The sequence below is a fragment of the Manacus vitellinus genome, unplaced genomic scaffold, assembly GCF_001715985.3.
Source record: "Manacus vitellinus isolate BGI_N305 unplaced genomic scaffold, ASM171598v3 scaffold_12_pilon, whole genome shotgun sequence".
NCBI lineage: Eukaryota > Metazoa > Chordata > Aves > Passeriformes > Pipridae > Manacus > Manacus vitellinus.
This window is the reverse complement of record NW_021938949.1, coordinates 5,091,735-5,108,104: the sequence shown is the minus strand read 5'-3', so window position 1 is coordinate 5,108,104 and position 16,370 is coordinate 5,091,735. Positions and strand designations below refer to the sequence as shown.

The 16,370-nt window shown below is 49.5% G+C and overlaps 1 protein-coding gene across 1 annotated transcript in view; it reads right to left on the bottom strand.

Moving 5' to 3' along the window:
• The window catches only part of CACNA1H (calcium voltage-gated channel subunit alpha1 H), a 211,854-nt gene that overhangs the window by 56,901 nt on the left and 138,583 nt on the right, over positions 1 to 16,370 (bottom strand).

Here is a 16,370-nt window from a genome sequence, read left to right as displayed (position 1 = left end):
GAAGATAACTGATGGTAATTTTTCCTCCTTTCAATTGACCTACTTGATCTCCTAATGCTCTCTGGAATTGCTTTTACCTGCCTGCTCCGTGGCATGAAAGTCACAGCCAGTAATTCTGCCCCCAACTGCAGATGCCAAATGCAAACCACGCCGCTCCTTCCTGGAGCTGTAAAACAGGACAGGGCTGGAGGGAGGGAGGAGGCTGCACATGGGACACTCCAGCATTAAAATCAGAGCCAGCAGAGTGAATGTTATCCAGCAATGCCCATATTCCAGAGCCACACGCTCCCTGGGATTTTTGTGTCAGTCCTTCAGGTCCATTTGGCATTGGGATTGGGAAGGAATCCTTCCCTGGGAGGGTGGGAGGCCCTGGCACAGGTTGCCCAGAGAAGCTGTGGCTGCCCCTGGATCCCTGGAAGTGCCCAAGGCCAGGTTGGAGCAACCTGATCTAGTGCAAGGTGTCCCTGCCATGGCAGGGGGTTGGAATGAGATGGGCTTTAAGTTCCTTTCCAGCCCAAACCATTCCATGATTCTATGTCTCCTGGCTGGGAGTATTTTCTACAGAAGAAACCCCGGATGCCACATTTTCACCTCTTGCAACACGAGCGACAGCTCAGAGAGAGTTTGTTCTGTGGGATAATCAACCCTGCTGTAGCTTCCTTAGGAAGCTTCCCAGGCAGAAGGTCCCACATGGCACAACATATTTGCAGTATTACTTTCCCATTTCTCAGTTTCATTCAGCAAAACGCAATTTCATTTCAAGCGACATTTCGACGCCAAGCAGGATTAGATCAACTGCTGCCTCCTCCACCCTCCTGAGGGAAGGACCTGGGCAATCTGAAGTCTTATCAGCAGTGGCACACAAAGCTAAAGCTACTGTTCTTGAAAAGTAGGCCAATCAACTGGATTATATCTTGATGGAGGATCACTTGGTGTGACAGATGGCTCAAAAAATAAGCCTTAAAATGAAAGAAAACCCCCAGACTGTATAAAATAACCCCCCAAACCAGGCCAGAAGTGTTCAGGTTTAGTTATCGAACAAGAAGGCACAGGAGGAAGGAGCCAGCTCTCCAAATAACCAGGAGGAATGCCTCCAGCAATGCACCAGAGCACTGGAATAGCTCACCCAGGAGAGATGCTCGAGCGTGGACTCTGCACACTGGTCACACCTGTCAGCCCTAATACACTGATTAGGGCCATGGAAAAATGGTAATATGCCTGAACCGAGGACAGGGAATGTCTCCTAACTGCTCCAATGCTGAGTGCAAGCAACAACCTCCCTTCAGTCCCAGCAGGAATTGTCCAGGACAAAGGACAGCACGTGTGTCCCTCAGGAGGTGCCTCCAGCAAATTCCCTCCGCTCTGCACTGGGGCAGCCTCACCCTCAATACTGGGGCAGCTTTGGGCACCACTGCATGAGGAAGATCTGAAACCATTAGAGAGAGTCCAAAGGAGGGCAATGAAGGTGGGGAAGGGTCTTGATTTGAAGCCGTGTGAGGACACTGAGGGTACTTGGTGTGTTCAGCTGGGGAAGAGGAGACTGAGGGGAGACCTCACTGCAGTTCCAATTCCTGGGCAGGGGCAGGGACTGATCTCTGCTCTGGGGGGACCAGGGACAGCACCCAGGGAATGGCTGGAGCTGTGTCAGGGCAGGCTCAGGTTGGATCTCAGGAAAAGGTTCTTCCCCCACAGGGTGGTTGGGCACTGACCAGGCTCCCCAGGGCAGTGGGCACAGCCCCAAGGCTGCCAGAGCTTAAGAAGCATTTGGAAGACCCTCTGGGACACAGGGTGTGACTCCTGGGGATGGTCCTACACAGGGTTGAGGGTTGGACTGGATAATCCTTGTGGGTCCCTTCCAGCTCAGCATGTCCTGTGATTCTGTGATTCCAGAAACAGCCCCATTCCTGGTCCCCCTTCCCTCTCCTCTTTGGCAGCTGTGAAACACGAGCAGGTTTCTCTCCACTGCCATCCCACCCCACATGGGTCTGGTTCCTTTAAGAGCCTCTGGCAAAAATCCAGGGAAATGACACAGCCTGACTCATTCCCATCCATATTCTGGTGGAGTCCTTCAAAGCCCTGGTGGATCCGTGAGCCGTGACATCCCCGAGCAGGGCCTGTGCTCACTCCCATCCAATTTATCTGGCTTATCCCTCACCAGAAAAAAAACTACACTCACGCAAGGAATTACAGTCACACTGCAAAGCTGTTTGTTCTTGACCACTCTCTGTGCTGAACTCAATCACAAATGGCCAAAAATCATCAGCTTAATGCCCAAAAATCAGCTTTGTTTTGCTGGTTAAGCACAAAGAACCCATTTAAAAAAAATAATGTGTCATTCATACTGATTTGTTTTCCTTTTTATACACGTATTAATAAATATATTTTTATATTTAGGCTGAAAATATCTTGTATTCCACACTGTTAACTAGAAAAAAGAGTTGCAGTCTACGTTTTCCTTTCAGATGGAAACTGATATCAGGAGCTGGAATATTTAAGAATAAGATACACGCAAAGAATATGGAAATTTGGTACAGCCTCTTTCAGACAACAATGAATACAGACCCTGCCTTAGGGAATCTGCCCAGGAAATGAAGGTTAATTGTTGATTTTCTTTGCCAAAACCCTGCAGCCACATCCACTGAGGGTGAACATGGAGAGAGTAAAGACCCGTTTCCAAACTCTTTGATGCTACTTTAGCAATGATTCCATGATCTTTATCCCCATCCAAACCACTGGCTCAGTCTCTGATAACAGAGAGATCAAAGGCCTTTGGGTTGTCGTTAGCAGGCAAACTCAACAGAGCTTGTTTACTTCACCCGAGCTAATGGCACTGGAAATATTTAATCAAAAAATGGACACACTCTCTCTATTACTGCCAAGATGATTCAGAAGGGGCCACTTAAATCTATTCTGTCAAACCATTACTCATCTCTTGCTAATAGACCTTTATGGAGAGTCCCTTTGAAAAATGCACATTTGTGATCTGTGGGCTCTGCACTGGTATTGGGACATGAAGGAAAACATGACAGAGGACTCTGATGGCAAGAACAATGTAGGGAATGTGTTTAGTCTGTCTCTGACAAAGACCTTGACTTAGTCATCTTCTAAGCTCAAGGAGAGGAGCTGAAGTGGCTTGATGGGGAAATAAGTTCAAGGAGAGGGTAATTCTTCAGAAAAATGTGACCAATTGTCTCTAACCAACCTCCGAGTGCTGAGTGGAAGAGGCTAAGATTGAAGAAGATTTGGAGAGATTTTCTGAGGTTCAAGAATCTTGGGGTAGAAGGAGAAAACAAAAATGTCAGGTGGACATCAGGAGAAAAGCTGGGGTTGTGTCTCACAGAACAACGGGGTGTTGCCCACCTGAGACTGTGTTCTTGGGACACCAGTGCCTACAGTGAGATTCCAAAAGTCAGGACTCCCAAACTCTTTTTCTAACTCCTAATCCAATATCTTGCCTCTCACATGATCCTAAACATGTATCAGACATTTGGGCACAGGCAGTTTTTTCCGGGTTTCCCTTTGGATTTGCAGAGACTTTTATGAGTCATAGAATCCCAGAATGGTTTGGGATGGAAGGGACCTTAAAGCCCATCCAGTCCCACCCCCTGCCACAGGCAGGGACACCTTCCACTAGCCCAGGTTGCTCCAAGCCCCGTCCAACCTGGCCTTGGACACTTCCAGGGATGGGACAGCCACAGCCTCTTTGGGCAACCTGTACCAGGCCCTCAAAGGAAAGAATTTCTTCCCAGTATCTCATCTAAACCTACTCCCTGTCAGATTGAAGCCCTTGTAAATAGTCCCTCTCCATCTTTCTTGCAGGTTCCCTTCAGGCACTGGAAGGCTGCAATTAGGTCACCCCAAAGCTTCTCTTTTCCAGGCTGAACAATCCCAATTCTGGTTAATTCCAATGAACCAGGGACATTCACCCTCTAAATGGCACGAAACCACTTCCCACTCTGATATCAGGAGAGTTAGTCCTGTCTTAGAGCCTGAGGATGGACCAGGTGAGTTGAGCTCTATTTACTGTGACTTTTGTGACACTGGACCCTTGGGTTCTTAGGATCCAAACCACTGCCAGGGTGGGTACCTACATCTTACTACTTTTTCCACAGGATGATGAAGCTCAGGGACACCCTGTGGGGACAACACAGCCGGGGGAACCTCCAGCCCTTTTGTCTCCCAAGACAGGACTGCACTTGCTACAGACCCAATTTTGATACAGCTCCTCTGCAGCTTCCAGAAACGCTCCTGAAGAGCTTAAAATTCAAAAGCCTCCTCAGGATGGAAATGATTATCTGCAAAATCCACATCTGTAACCCAGGCAGCAGCTCCTCCCTGCTCAGCATCAAAGACAGCCTGGGAGAGAGCCAGGAGAACAAATTCAGGGGAAATCCACCTTTCCTCCCCTCCAGCAACCCCGAAGCAACCCAAGCAATTGTTACAAGCTCACTTTTGTTCCCAAAACCCCAGTGCTGTGAAGAGCCCAGGATGCTCCAGCCAGCAGCCAAGGCAGGCAGATGGAAGTTTGGAGCTGCCGAGCTGTTCCTGCGAGTGAATTATTGATCCGTTCTTTTAGCCACGAGCACCAGACTAAAGCTGCAATTAAAACCCATCCACAGCGATCAAAAAAGAAAAAGCAAAGACAAAAAGGTACAAACCCAGAGTCTGTGTTTGCCAGCAGCCTGCAGAGTGTGCAGCTGGAAGGTTACAGCAAGAACGAGCCGCTCCCAGGAGCTCATCACTCCATTTTAGCTTTTGAATTCGAAACACTGAATGCCTTGAGTTGGGAGGGATCCACAGGGATCACCCAGTCCAACTCCTGGCCTTCAACAGACACCCCAATAATCCCACCCTGTCCCTAAGAGTGTTCTCCAAAGGTTCCTTGAGCCTTGTCAGCCTTAGTGCTGTGCCCACTGCCCTGGGGAGCCTGGTCAGTGCCCAACCACCCACCTTCTCCTGAAATCCAACCTTAACCTGTTCTGACACAACTTCAGGCCATTCCCTGGGGTCCTGTCACTGGTCACAGAGAGCAGAGATTGGAGCTGCCCCTCCACTGCCCCTCGGGGGGAAGCTGCAGCCCCTTCATGTCTGAGAAATTTAAAACTAACAACTCCAACCACCATCGTCCCTCTCGCTCCCCGAGACAACAGCAATTTGTTCTGCTGAGGCAAGAAAGGACAAAAGAGGTCAGGAAGGAACTCCAAGGCACAGCTGCCCTTCAGCATAGTTGGATCACTTGGTAATTCCAAGCTTTCACTTCATTCAGCATCCAAGTGGGAGCACAAAGCAGCAGGAGAGCTCAGGGACTCTTGTTCCTCACCAGGTGTTTCTATCTTACAGCTGTTGGATTTTCACCTGGCAGAATTCCTCACTTTCAGTGGAGCCACCACTGAGTTTGGAGATGGCCCAGTGCTTCCACATTTCCACCATCTCGACAAAAAACCCCAACAAAATGAAATTATATTAAACAGCCGCCAATATTCAGAGATGACCAAGGATCAATATTCACAGAAAATAACTGTGCTGACTCTGCAATGCATTTCTCTTGTAATATTTATTTCTAGCATTGGGAAAAGAACCCCAAAATCTGGAAAACAGGACTTAGAACTGAAGAGGTGACTTTCCATTGCACTTTTCTCATTCCTTTTGTGTGAACCACCCCTCACCCCCACACCTGCCCTGGATTTCAGTATGTTTTTATTGTTATGGGGACAAAATGGTACAGGGAAGGAAAAAACGTTCACTCATTCTGATTTTATAGAATATAAAATCACTGCTGAAATAATAAAATTCAATTCTATTAACCCTAATTAAAATTATTGTAATTCACTACCAGCACAAGGCTTGGATGGGGCTTGGAGCAACCTGGGATAGTGGAAGGTGTCCCTGTCCATGGCAGGGGGTGGAACAAGATGAGCTTTAAGGTCCTTCCCAAACCATTCTGTGGTTCTGTGATTATTCCATTTGCGACCTTCTTCCATGCCACAAAAAGTTTTCCTCCTGGCAGTTTTTCCCTGCTGTGGCTCCGAGGAGCAGAAGTGATGCTTCTCCCACAGCAAGAGCCACGAGGAGCAGACACACAGGAAGGGCTGCTCCAACCAGACCTCACAGCTACACCAGCTTCTCCAGGGCTTGGATCCAGCTCCCTGCCCCGGGAGCAGGGCCAACCAGCCCCTCCTGAAGGAGCAATCCAGAGAAAAACCCAACCTGATCCCATCCTCCAAGCGGCGATGTCGGTGCTCACAGGAGACAGGCAACACAAGGTTTCATTTGCAGAGAGTGGGAGTGAAAGAGAATTCAAATGAAATCTCCTGTGCAGTGGCTTTAATAAACTAGTAAAGCTCCAACACCAACCGTGTGCAAACAGCGAGCCTTGAGAAGGCAACTGAGCCTGCAAACGCTTCTGCCCTGACGGAAAATCCTCCTCAGGGGTCTCCAAAACAGATAGACCATGGTGAAAGCTGTCAAATTATTTTATGTGTGGGATACACAGTGGATCTCAAGCAATTATTTGCTAAAACCCAGGACTTGCTCAAATGCTCTTGCTGGAGAAGGTGGTGAGTGTTTCCATGGCAATGATTGCCTTGGTGACCATGTGCTGCTAAACCACCCCGACCTTTGGGCATCTGAGCACAGCAAGGGGCTTCCTCCTTTGCTGTCTAATGATGTTTTTTAAAATTTGAGTTCATCCCCGTCCAAAAGTTGTCTAAGGTCTTTGTGCAGAGACAGAGAAGGAGGAATTACTACCCAGAAGCATCCTCTGTTCTCCCCTGCCTCTGGTACCCAACCCTGAGCTAACCTTTCCACCAGTCAGGTGCAAAGCAAGCCCAGCTCCAATCCTGGCTGGTCCTGAGCAGTGCTGAGCCTCCATCTATAGACTAGGAAATCAAGCACAGGAGGCCCAGGAGTTCACTAGCCCAGACATCAAAAGCACATGAATCTATCTGCATTTAAACCTTCTAAGAGAGGTCACACTGAGAGACAGTTGTGTTAAAAAGGTGAGGAATCGAGCTGGCACATCAAAAAGTAGCTTTGCACAGAAGCAGCTTTCCTCCCAGGTAGGAAATTCATCCAGATTTCTGTGGAAGAGTCCAAAGTGTGCCTGTGTCTCCCTCCAAACAAACTTTGTGCTATCATAAAAGCTTTATCCTGAGCTCATGGAGCAGAAAATTGTTGCATCTCTGCCTTTCAGAGCTTTCCTTCCCAACTTTTATCACTGGACACAAACTCCTTCCGAGGGACCATTGGCCCGAAACCTGATCCAACTGAACCATTACACGAATTCCTTTTTAAATTTGCACAACACTCTGCAACTCCAAAGTGGTTTCTATGGAGATGCTAAAAAAAAAACCCACAGAAAACCGGAACCGCACGGCAAAAACTTGGGAGAGCCGGGAGAGAGGAGTGTGAGGAGGGAATTAGAGACCTGTTAGCTGGGGGCTGAGGGGAACAGGGGTGAGTTACAGCTCTGGTGACAGGCATTACCCACAGTGACACCGCAGTGAGCACCACGCAGGGTTTAATTAACTGCAGGCAGCGGGGCATTAACACGGAGAGGAGAGCCCGCCCCATTCCTGCACGGATCAGGGGAGGGAGGGATGTGAGCATTCACAAGGCAGTGATCCCTGGGCATTAAGAGCTTCTCAGAGGAGTCTCTCAGAGCAGCTCTGCTTCCTTAATCTGCACTACTCAGCAGAGGAGTCCAAACCTTGCAACTTCCTCCCCGGGCTGTTTGAGAGCCGTTGAAACAATCCCAACACACAACGGGAAGGATGTGATTGCTGGCAATGGGTGTGAACTGTCCCAAAGCCCCACCCCATCAATCTCGATGGCTTCACCATTTGCATCTCTGAGATAGAGCTTTCACATCCCATCCCATCTCTAAGGTCCTGCTGGATCAGAGTTCTGGTCTGAACTGATGCCCAGCTTTCCCAACAGCCAGGTTAGGTCCCAGTTTGGCTCCACTCATGGAATCACAGAATATCCTGAGTTGGGAGGGACCCACAAGGATCATCCAGCTCAACTCCTGGCCCTGCCCAACAATCCCACCCTGTCCTTGAGAGTGGAGCATCCAAACCCTCCTGGAGCTCTGGCAGCCTTGGTGCTGTGCCCACTGCCCTGGGGAGCCTGGTCAGTGCCCAAACAGCCTCTGGGGGAAGAACCTTTTCCTGAGATCCAACCTGACCCTGCCTTGGCACAGCTCCAGCCATTCCCTGGGTCCTGTCCCTGGTCCCACAGAGCAGAGCTCAGGGCCTGCCCCTCCTGTTCCATACTGCCTAAAACTTGTATTTGGAAGGACCCAGAATCCCAGCTCAGTCCATTATCCAGAGCCCCAGGCAGAGCCCAGGGGAGCAGGAGCTGAGCCTGATCTCTGTCACACCTCCTGTTAAACAACACATGGAGCCACTGCTGCCTTCTCTTATGATGTCTGAACATCCTGAATTCTGACATTTGCACCTCTGCTCCCACACCCTGCAGCAGAGGCTGCTCATGGGAAAGGCTGGGCTTGTTGAATATTTTGGAAGAAAGGCTGAGGAGCAGAGCTGACTGGTTAGGCCAGCCTGGGACTGGTTAGGCCAGCCTGGCTGGGTACAACTGGATACTCAGCCATGGCTTTATGGCACCTGGGGCACAGTCACACAGTGCTGTGATTCCAAGCTTCAGGGGGCTGAGAGGGAAACATTCCCAGGCACAGTTGGGTGCTCATGTCCATCCAGTCTCCATGTGCTCTAACAGATCCCAAGGCATGGTGTGGTGCATCTGACTCATCAAAGTGAGCAAGAAGCCAAACACTATAATAGAATTTTCCTCTCTGGGGAACTTTACAAAAAAAAAAAAATCAGTTAGGGCAGAGGAGAAAATAACAGCACAAATATTTCAACCTTGGAAGTGTCCTATTCATGTATTTCNCACAGCTCCAGCCATTCCCTGGGTCCTGTCCCTGGTCACAGGGAGCAGAGATTGGAGCTGCCCCTCATGAGGAAGCTGCAGACCCAGATGAGTCTCCCCTCATTCTCCTCTTTCCCAAAGTGATTCAGCCATGGAAAAGTCCGTGGACGTGGCAAAAATGTCATATCTTGTGTTCACAACATGACCTGGAGCCACATGGAGCCCCAGCCTGAATTCAGTGACCCTAAAGAGACACAGCCATGAACCCTAAGCCTCCAACAAGGCCTTCCACACCAAGTACACTGTTCCCAAGTACATTTGAGACTTTCCAGACAGACAAAAGTCCTGTTGAAACAAAGGCTAAAAGCTATTTTGCCTTATTTAAGTGAATTTCCACTAAAATCAACCAGCCAGGCTTTCACACTTCAGCCTGTGCAGACACAGGAGGGAGGGAGGACATGGGGACAGTGCAAGTGTGGCAGGGGACACTGAACTGCCCAGACTGCCCTGGCTGGGGCACAGGCAGAGCATCCCTGCCTTCAGCCACAGGAATCAGGACATCTGTTTTTAAGAGAAAACACAATAAATGATCTGGAGCATCTTCTACCTCCTGGTGAGTGGTCACCCCTGGGATTTGAACATATGGCTGCAGCAAGCCTGGTTAGTGCCAGCCTGATTCTTTAACTATTAAACCATCCCCTCAGGCTCTGTATCCTGTATTTTCTGTGTGTATCATACAAGGGAAAAAGAATTTGATTTGGGGTTTCGAGAATTTCAAACGAGGATACACAATTAGAATAGGATTTGCTTCGGATCATGATGAATAACCCTGGGCTGGAGAACCTCAGAAAATATCTGTTCTTCGCTCGGCTGTGAGGGCACAAAGCCTTCTGCAGGGCTGTTTTACATGCTTTCCCCAGAGCCCAAACTTGTTAACCTTCATTTCTCTGCATGTTTTCAGAGGAGTGACAGCTGCAGCCCTAAATACAGCATTCAGATTTCATGTCAGAGTTAAAAAATCCAATATGTATGAAACCCTCTGCTATTACACACTGACTGGCAAGGAGGGGGGGAAAAGGAGTGGGAGGAAACCCAGAGCATTAAATCATTTCTGAAATACAAAAGGACTTCTGCAAGCTCGGGTAGGAAACATCCTCTCCACTGTTCACTGGGGCAGCTTTACCTGTCTGTTAGTCTGAGCCTGCCTGTCCATCACTCTCCCACAGCTTAAACTCAGTCTCAGTCTCAGGGAGAATCTGTGCTTGGGAAAGGAAGGAGCTGAGGAACATCCTCAGCCATCAAACTCCCCACGCTGCAGCCAGGGGGTGATTCCTGCTGCTCTGGGGGGTGTCTGGATATGGTGGGAGCCCAGTGGGAAGGAAGGGATGTAAATAACATCATTCCAGCCTGGAAAGAGCAGGCACAGTTAGGGAAGGAAGAGCAGGGAAGAAGAGGAATGGGAATGCTCTTCTGGCTATCTTTGAGAAGTGCTTTGGTGGGTTGTGCTGTCCTTGGGGAAGTGGGGAGCCATCCCCCCATCCCCTCTGGCTCGAGGTGCTTCCAGAGGCATCCACAGCTCCTGACAGTCCTCAGCTTTAACTGGGATTTCTGGCACTGAATCCCCCTGCACTTCCACGCTCTGCAGCTCAGTCCCTTGTACTTTGGCACCACAGCAGAGGATCCCTGCCAGCCCTCCAACGTACCATATCAGTAGTTCTGCTTTAAAGACATTCAAGATGCTGATCTCTTCTCTTGGCAGCTTCAGGAGACTTTAGCACAAGTGAGAGACCTTCTGCAGCACAGCCCCATAACACAGGCCACTGGCAAGGAGATAATTGCCCAGCAACCCATGCTGCTCTGGCCTCCCTGGCTCAAACTCATTTCCACAAATGACTTCAAACTGCACTCCCTGCACCCCTGACCGGGACAAATGATGCTCACAGGGTGGATGTTCTGCCTCTGAACCCTTCAGGAATAAAAAAAAAACCTCTGATTCTCTCCAATGTCCCATCCTCTCCCTGTGGTTTGATTTATTTCCTTTCATTGATTGGATTTGGGGCAGCTTGTAGCTGAAAAATTCCTGCCTGCACTCCGGATAGCTGAGAGTAAGGGGAACACAGAGCCAGGGATTTATTGCCCTGATCCCATCACTAAGCTCCAGGTAGAGCTGCCAGGAGCAGCCAGCACACTCTGGCTTCACAAACCCCCTCAATCCAAACAGACAAATCCATGTATAGTCATGCCCAGAGTCAGGGAACTGCAGGGTCCATCTGTCTGCAAAGTCAATTCCCTTTGGAGTAGAGAAAATAAACTACTTTTCTTTCTGCTGCTTTCTCCAGGGGCACTGGACTAAAAAGTTTTGGCTTTGTCTGTGTGTGGGACAAGGAGAGGACAAGGACAGGGAGAGAGGAGGTATTAATATGTACAGGGATCAGGCAGGAGAGAAAACTCCTGAGAAATCCCCTCACGGGGGAAAGAATCCAAGGGGGCTCCTGCCCCATCCTCCTCAGTGGCAGAGTCCCTGCTCTAACAAGCTTTACCACTGATGCTCCAAGGCCTGGGAACAGTGTTTTTCCCAAATTGGGAGTCAGGCTGTCTTTAGGGCTGTAAACCAGACAGAGCAAACAAAAATAGAGCTTTAAAAGAATGCATGAAGGAATGCCAAACCTCCCTCTTTCTCCAGCAAGAGTCTCGCTCCTTTCAGATGCGGTTTTCTCCCCCCCTCCACCTCTCAAAACCACTTATAAAAAAAAGCAGCCCCATCTGGTAACAAAAGACCCAGTAGGAGCTTTCAAGGAGGCATTTAAAGCTTCATTCATAATTGTGGGAAATCTCACTGTCCTGGGTGGAGAATCCTGGTTCAAACCCGAGGGAAATTCATGGCTGGGATTGAGGGCAGCAGGGAATGTTCCTGGTTGGTTCTGTGCAGGGTGGTTCTCCCTGGTGGAAGGTGATAGTTTGCTACTCTGAGCACCTTTAATCCTCTGCCTGTGGGGGGTTCAGCCAGTTCTGCCTCTCAGCTCCAGAGGGATGATGTACAGGACACCTGAGCAATGCCACAATCTCCACACTGAGCTTTCACCCTGAACTACCAGCATTTCATACACTGCCAAGTACAACCCCCCTTTCTGCCCAGGTGTGGCATGGCTGTTTTTTTTTACATCTTCATAACATTTGCTCAATCAAATCTATATTTTAAGCCTTTCTGTGTTCTCCAGGTCTGCAGAGAAAGCAACCATGCACAGGGAATGGCTGGAAGCGCACAGAACTATTAAATTAAACAGGATCATTTCCTTTGTTTCCTCCCAGCTGGGAACCACCATCCACAGGCACAGTCAGTCCATGGCACAGCACCAGCAGGTTCTGCCCTCCCCATCTGCAACCCCCCTTGTGTCCACTCCTGCTGCATTTGGGTTCAATGTGGGCTCTAAACTCAGTTCCAGAGTCTATCTGCAACTTCCAGGCACATTAGGAAAAAAAATTATTCCCTGTGAGGGTGGTGAGGCCCTTCAGGTTGCCCAGAGAAGCTGTGGTTGCCCATCCCTGGAAGTGTCCAAGGCCAGGTTGGAGCAACCTGGGCTAGTGGGAGGTGTCCTTACCCATGGCAGAGGGTTGGAATGAGATAATCTTTAAGGTCCCTTCCCACCCAAACCATTCCATGATTCTATGATATAAACTGGTCCAGGAGAGGTGCAGTGCTCTCTTCCCATTCCCACTGTTACTGTTACTTGTAATGACACAGGATCACAGAATCATTCAGGTTGGAAAAGCCCTCCAAGATCATGAAGGCCAACCTTTGACCAAACACCACCAGCCCACTAAACCATATTTTGAACCATTTTCTGAACACTTCCAGGCGTGTGATCCCACCACTGCCCTGGGCAGCCCCTTCCAGTGTTTAACCACTCTTTCAGGGAAGAAATTTTTCCTGATATCCAATCTGACACATCCAGCAGGCCCTGCCTGGGAGCCCCACGTGGCAGGCTGATGTGCACAGAACAAAACACACTCCTTGCCTTCCAGACCAAAAATCCAAGGAAACACAAGATGGATGCAGACAGCCCAGGGAAGTGTCAGGAAACAAAGCCATCCCCTGCTAACAGCAGTGTTCCTGGCAGACCAGCAGCTCCATCCCTCCTGAGTCAATCCAAACCACTCCCTGCTTCCCACCACTCCAGGGCACGATCCTCTCCAAGCCTTGCCAAGCCTAAGCACGTTTTCCTGCCCCCACGGGCTGTTTGACTGTCTCAGGCTTTTCCAATTCCCTTTCTGCTGTTCTCTGCTGTCCCTGCTCTTGTCCCAGCTGGGAGGATGGGAAGCTGCTGCCACGTGCTTGGGTTGCTCAGAGGGACCCGGGCTGGGGCTCTGCACGTTGCCTGAGGGCACAGTGATGTCTCTGGAGCTGCTGGTTGCAGCTGCCACGAGCCACACACTCCAGCTCCTCCTTGAACTCGCATCTTGTCATCGCTCAGACAAGGGACTTGCTTTGGAGCACCCGATCAAAGCCAAGCCTCTCTCACAAACCCACTCCCAGATGAAAAGAACGGAGCTGGCAGCCAGCAGGAAGGCACAGACTCAACACACAACACCACTCTCTGTTTGGGAAAAGCCACTTCCTTCATGCCGGGGTCCCTCTGCCCGGCTGTGCCAAACCTCCCTGTCCCGGAGCACGTCAGAGCCGCTGGCACACAGGGCTTGAACCGGCCGCCCCTGGCTGGGATTTACACGCATTCCTGATGAAATGCAGCTGGCAAAGTGCACTCTGCTTTCATTCTCGGGGCTGTGCTACACTTGGTTTATTTTACCTGCCAGCTGAAATGCAAACAGTCTGTCTGCATTCCCCACGTCCCGGCCCGCTGCCATCGCGTGGGGCTCGCAGGGCTCGGGAGCCTGGCAGGGCACTGAGATCTGGCTCAGCTGAATCACTGCATGGCCCAGATGGAAGAAACACAGCTGGTGGGTCCTGCACCCTGCAGGGCTGGTCCTGGTGCTGAGCACATCTCCAGTTTCCACCCAGCAGCCTGTGCTGGGAAGGCTGTTCCTGTCACCTGCTTGTGATTTATGTGGCCAATCCCCCACCACAGAGAGCAACTAATGGCACAAGTGAGGGGAAGGAACTGGTGGGAAAACGTGCCCACAGTTCCACAGGGAATATGTGAATTACTCCCCAGGCTAATGAGCACATCCATAGGAACCAGCCCAGACTGCAAACCCCCCTGTTGTTCTGCCTCTCCCCCGACTGCTCAGCATGTCAGCACTCCCTGAGTTATTACTCTCACTTTCTACACTGGAGAGGTGCTGTTCATGTCTGCTCAGAGGCACAGGAATGGAAGGATCTCATATGCTTTCCCTTATATAGTAAAAAAAAATATACCAAGAACATATGATCCAAGAGAAGGAAAACAGAGCAGAGGAGGAGTCAGTTAAACGAGAGGAGAGAGTAAGACAGAGAGGAGGCTCCTTGAACACCCCTCATGTCAGGCTCCACACCCTTTGCCATGACAGCTCAGGTCCAGCAGACAGTGATTTAACCCTGAGCCAGGGTTAAATCTGCTTTTCCACCCTGCTTTTACCCCAAAATATTTTGCCATCAGTTCATACCACCCTGTCTCTGATCCTTGATTCCCTCTATTGTGGGAATGAACCTTGCCAGCTGTAAATGCTGCTGGACCTGAGCAGCTTTGCAGCCTGAACTGTGCTGAGGGATCCCCAAACTCTTCCTGACCTGACAGAGGGTCTGTCTGAAGAAAAAGGGGGCCTGGAGGAAGGTGGTCTGGAGAGCAATAAAAACATGGTATAATCTTGGGGCACAAAAGGTGGAAAATGCCCCTTCCTTTCCCAAGTTCACCAGACAAAGCCCTTCTCTTCCCTCCCAAGAGGTGGAGGCAGAATTCAGGTTATCACAAGTTGTTTGTTGAAAAAGCCAAATTTCCATCACCGTGTGTGTTCTCCACTGACCAAACCAAGGCTTGGGAAAGCCCCCTTTGGGACCTCAGAGAGGGAGCAGGGAAGGGACAGCCTGGGATGCACCTGACACACCACAAACACATAAACCAAGGGACTGCTAAGGGCAGAATAAGTCTCCCATCATTTAGGCAATAAGCACAAACACATTGGGTGGATTTTCTCATCCCAGGTTGGACTGGGGGAATCTGTTTTCTTCAAGTCCAGCCAGTGTGTGAGTTCTTAAAATTGGATCCTGCAGCAATTTGGAAGAGTGAACAAGTTTTGCGAGCTGAAAGCGAGAATCTCAGCCCAGGATAGTATTTTATTGACTCACAACTCAAAAGGAATTTAAGCAATTTGCTTCAAATGCTGCTGAAAGATTCTCCTCTGCTTTCTGAGTAAGTGCTGAGCTTTCCATGCCAAACCAATTTTTCAAGGCAGAAGTGACAAATGCTGAAGCAGGACGTCACTGGAGAAGTGAGTTGCTACTTTAAATCACACAGAATTACTTTTACTCCAGAATAACAAAATGTGCTGCTCAAAACCAATCCTTCTCTCACTCTGACAAGCCACGGACCACTGGGTGCCCCTCAAGGTCAGCTCCAACCTGCTCCAAAGGCAGCTGCTCCGAATGGAACAGCCCATGGATGAGGGATCAGAAAAGCAATTAAAAGCTCTTTGAACAGCAATAGCTCGGAACAAATACTAATTTGTACTTCTCTTCTGAGAAGTGAATGTAAAATAGCATTTCTAGTGCCATTTGATGTAAATTGAGCCTTTTATGTGGAATCATTACAAGTATCAACAGCTACTTCAGCAAATTCCTCTGGGAAGCCAAGTGGGGGGCTCTTCTTACAATTTAAACCTGAGGTGCTCCTGGGTGATTTCAGAGCTCCAAAGGGGTGACACCAGCATTTCTCCTGGACAAATGAAGGACTCTGTCCTTGCACTGGATAACCACAGAGCTGGGAATCAAGGAAACCTAAGAAGCAGCAATTATTTCCTCAGAGCAGTCAGTGAAACTGCTCCTGGGACAAAAAGGAGTCACCTTTCAGTGGCTGGAAAGATCCTGGATATCCCAGGTATCCCATGCCCCTGTCCCAAAGGCATGGCAGAGGGGATGCCTCTGGAGTGCACTATTCCTGCTGGGTTGCTGCAGTGCCACGGCACGTTCTCAGCCACTCTGGAGAACTGTCAGCTGCAATGAATGCACAACAAAATCACCCAATGTACTGAAATTGCCTGGAAGATTAATGCAAGGATTGCCTTCTGCTCTGTACTTGGCTTTCCTCAGCTGTCTGAGGGCTTCAAATAAATAAATAAAGCACAGAAGGAAAAAAAAAACCAACCAGGAATTCCAAACCAGGCAATTAACCTTTGGAATCCAAGTTGGGCTGCTGTTAATTAAGAGCATCCTGGAAGCTCCTAATTCCCAGCTGTGTCTGAGGTGCAGTTGGAGCAGGAGCTGCCTGTGAACCCCAAGGATGAGCTGGGCAGGATCTGACTGCTGCTAATGACTGGAATCCCAAAGAAAC